Genomic DNA, 4,935 nt, shown 5'->3' with positions numbered 1-4,935 from the left:
AAAAATTATAGAACAAAGACGTATAAATAAAAACAATAAACCATTCTTTTTTATCCTTTCATATTTTTAAATTTTGTTTCCCTTTCCCCCACTAATCAAAATTACAACTTACAAATCTTTTAACCGCAATCTAGAGTCACATTTTTTGCTCACCGCACAAGAAATGGGGAATACACTTAAACAAGAAAACAAATTATTTTTTCCCATTTTAAAGACGTAATAAGGGAAAAAATAATAATTGAAGAAAAACTGCCACCCTTTTTTTTTATTCTTTTTTTTTTTCTCAACTAATCACATGACAATGAAAACTATTCCTATAGATATTGTACTAAACATGTATCAAAATTTTTACTAAACATTTATCGAAATTTTTAATTCTAAAAACATAAATAAATAAATAAAAGCTACTAACACACTAAAAAATATTTTATCTAAGCAAGAAGACCAAAGCTATGCATAATAATAAAATGTCAAAATAAAATCCCTTTCTGTAAACCTAGCACTAATAACTACATTTACAGCCCTAAAGGCAAAATTAAATTTTTCTTTTCTCACACTAGTTAGTAAAAACTACAAATCCCAACAAAATTTTTAAGTAACTTAGGAATTACTTTACTAACACACTAACAAGAATAACATCCTTGCAGATTCCCACTGCTGGCACCAGCCATCAGCGCCCTTCATATTTTCCACTATAAAGAACCCATCATAACCATCCAGGACGGAAATGGGTGGATCATTGGCGGATCATTCAAGCTGATTCACGCTATCAACCTCCAACAATATGCTAAAATTACCATGCAGATGGAAGAATTGACAAGCCGGCTAATGAAGCGAACCGACGACAAGATTTTGGCTCAACTCTACATTAACCAAACACTAGAGCGACTCCAGGAATTAACGGGCAACACAAGCAAAGTTAGGAAAACCCGCTCAATCGATTGGTTAGGCTCAGCATGGAAATGGTTGGCAGGGTCACCCGACGCAACCGACTGGAATAATATTCTCCGCAGCCAAAACGAAGTAATTGAGAGCAATAACCACCAATATAAAGTTAACAAGAAGCTTTTTACGGCCACCCAAGACATCGTGAAGAAAATTGAAGAGGTGATGGACCGCACAAACTATGTTACAAAGGAGAACGAGGCAACAGATCAAAATGCACTGCACAATATCCTGCTCATTCGCGAAGAGGTCAACGAAATAGTGCGGGCATGCCAGCTGGCAAAAAGTGGTATTGTCAACACAAACTTACTTGACAATGACGAGATCAATCAGGTGCTGTCGGAAATGGAGACCCTTCCGTACGAAAATATAATCGAAGCAATTGAGTACGGTCAACCGTCAGTATATACAAATGGGACACTGCTTCTCTATGTGCTCTCAATGCCGAAGGTAACAGCCAAAAAATATAATATGCTGATCACTCGCGCCGGCATATACGGACACAAACTGCTGGACCTACCGTTTGACAGGATGCTCGTAAACCAAGAGGAAACTTACGAGTTGACGGGTAATTGTATACTAATCAGTTCATCTACAGTATGCAGATCAGACTCCCTATCAAAATTGGATGAAGATAGCTGCATACCACGATTACTAAAAGGGGAAGACGCTAGCTGCCAATTCACCAGGAGAAATGGATCGACTATAGAATTGGTAAACGACAATACGATATTCCTCTCGAATTACCAAGGCGTGATCAGGAGCAATATATCCACAAACACCATCAACGGCACCTACGTCATCCAACTAAACAACGAAACTATCAAGATCGGTGACCAAGTTTTCTCCAGCAACCAAGCCATAACAGTGCAGGCTCTGCCTGTCATCCTTTCCAAAGTTAAAAATCATACAATGAAGATAAACCTGGAATATGTCCACGATATCACAATGGACAACGTAAGGTATCTGGGATACGTTAATGAAAAAATCAATTTGTCTATCATTACAGAAGCCCTAACAGTATGCGGAATAGTCGCGGCCGCTGCTATCCTATGGAGATGGTACACTAGAAAGCTAAACCTTCCAAAAATATTCGAACACGGGGCATATCGCACAAAGGCCAATACGATCACGAAGGACACATCTACATTTGAGCTTGATTACTCAGGAACTAGCCAACCAACAGGGAGCCTTGACCACTCCATACCTACCATAAACCTTTCACGTTTTTCGTTGGATCTGAGGGACGCAGATCTTTAAAGGGGGAGGAGTTATCACACCCATATTCCCAATACCCCCAATGGCGCACCCTTTACTCACGTTGCCGTGCATGTGAGTTTGTTGGCCAATATAGAACTTTCGCTGACGTAGTCCACGCGCAAGCGAATGGTAACACAACACGATCAACAACGCGTGAGAAATGCAGCATAGGCAATATTGACGTGCACACATAACTCATCGATTGCGAAATATTTGATGGTGGTGGGATCTGCAACGTTAACATAAGTAGCGTAGAGTTAAAGGTTTCATGGGAAGAAGTAATTATGTTTAGAGTTAGTTATGATAGTGAGTGCCACCAGTGCACAATAAATTTGTCTTGCGAATTTCAATTGAATTCTTGTGTTTGATTTAACTATTGGCGAACTGCTGGTTGGCCACAACTTTAATTTTTTAAAGGTTCCTATCCGGGGAACCGTAAGTTACATATAACTTGAGCTCAAACAAAACAATTGGATCCATCGTAATTATTTCCCTTCAAAAATTGTTATTTTACGTGTTCCATTTTCTTCATGTTGGAGTACTCTAACAATACTCCTTTGCAATGCGTTTGCGGACCACCATCAGCCGATCATTGCTCGCTTTTTAACGACAGTGATCACGACACAATGACGACCGAACAGAGTTGCCAAAAGTAAAATATTGCATGCAAATAACTAATAATACAATTTTACTTTGGCAACTCTGATAAAATGCAACAGCGCACTGGTTTTATGTATACATATTATATTAGTTTCTTTATTCACGTATGCGTATTATATTAGTTTCTTTATTCACGCAAATGCTAAATAACATAAGAATATTCGTAGTATAAAATATAAAAGTTGTATTGCCCATCTTCATTTAGTTTCATTTTAAATTAAATTCACTTCGATAATTCTTTCCGACACAAATCCTTTTTAGTACTTTGGCATATGATCCTCTGTGGGTGCTACATGGAGTACTACAGTGAAAGTACTTTGGAAAGTACTCTCACGTATGTACTCTATGGAATACTCACAAACAAAGCGAGAGTGGGATCACCTACTCCTCTCCTAGGACATCGCAATGTTAATTGGAGCACATTTTTTGTATGAATAGAGATTAGATTTGGAGCAGTCCTATACTCCCAAAGGGTATTCCTTACATTATTTATAGAGTACTCGCGTTTTTTGAAGGGTTACTTTATTTTTTATATTTTTTGCAACCAATTTGACAGTTCAAAATCTATTGTGAGCTAAAAATACAATCCAATCTAATGTGGATCGTAAAAATAATTGTGAATTGAAAATAAATTAAGTTCCGTTCGCTATCGTATCAAAGAGGATAAATACAATAAGAGCCGTCACTCGTTATTTTTTTGGCATTTACTCGATGTATACTGAGGGGTAGTCGCTACTTTTTTTTTTTGGCGAAATATATATATGTGTTTATTTTTCGACTGTATTTAATTAATTTATTTAATTCTCTTTCCAAAAATCACAGTTGCACAAGGGGCCTACACGGCATGGATAAATGCGAGACTATTAAAAATGTCCCTCTCATGTATTTATCCTCTTTGATCGTATGTTATAATCCCATTTTGTTTATACGTCTGACGTATCACGTAATTTTCTTTCGTATGGTTACCGATTCGTGATCGTATGTTACGATTCGAGCCCTGGTAATTGTTCCATGGTCTATCCACATGAACTTGATAACGTGGATTCCAAATTATCGATCTATATTCTAATATCGGCCTCACCAATTATGAAAAAGGGTTTTTGTAACGTAAGGATCACTAAACTCTTTTGCCCATATTTTCACAAATGCTAAAACTCCTCTCGCTTTATTGACTGTGGCATTAATATGAGGGTTGAAACTAAGTTTGCAATTCATTGTAACTCGCAAGTCGACAAAAACATCAACGCTTTCCAGAGTTTGACCATTAATTGTGTAGGAAGGTGGCTGTATGTTCCCACGTGAAAAACACATGGATTTACATTTTTCTATGTTGAGCGGAATAAAATTCGCATTACACCAAGTAACTAAACAATTTAAATCCGCCTGGAGTACAGAACTTTCTTCAACTGACGCGTATGACTTAAAAAGTTTTACGTCGTCGGCATACATTAAAATATTAGAATATTTTATAGTTGTGGAAACATCTTTTATAAAGAGCAAAAACAGAATAGGACCGAGATGGCTGCACTGAGGCACACCGGAGGGAACATCGATGACATTCGAACAACTATTTTTAAAAATGACTCTTTGAGTCCAACCGCAAAGATAGGAGGAGATCCAGCGAGTTAGGCCAGGCTGAAAACCAAGCAATATAACGTCGGTATGATGATTGTTTCTAAACCCATTAAAGACGTGAGTTGTAAATTCAAGCAAATTGGTTGTGGTTTATTTGGCTCTACAAAAGCCATGCTGAGAACTATCTATCAATGTAGAAATCGAAAATGTAAGGTGATTAGTAACGATTGCTTCGAAAAGCTTAGGGATTGTAACGTAACTGCTTGGTCCGGGCCAGAAGGGTGGCGGTTAGGTGGTAGCCCGGCTGAGGCTCGTCGGCATTGAGGCGCGGTTCTTGCCACCTTACTCGACCCACAGTAACAAAAACAAAATTTTAGATGTCATGCCTAGATGAGAAGAATATAGGGACCTGTGAAAGATAAAGAGAAAGAAAAGAAAGAGTAAGCGGGAGAAGACCGTCCGTGTCAGGTGGAGTAATCCCACTCCTCTTGTTCA

The sequence above is a fragment of the Eurosta solidaginis genome, chromosome 4, assembly GCF_040869045.1.
Source record: "Eurosta solidaginis isolate ZX-2024a chromosome 4, ASM4086904v1, whole genome shotgun sequence".
NCBI lineage: Eukaryota > Metazoa > Arthropoda > Insecta > Diptera > Tephritidae > Eurosta > Eurosta solidaginis.
Note: the sequence above shows the minus strand (reverse complement) of the source record.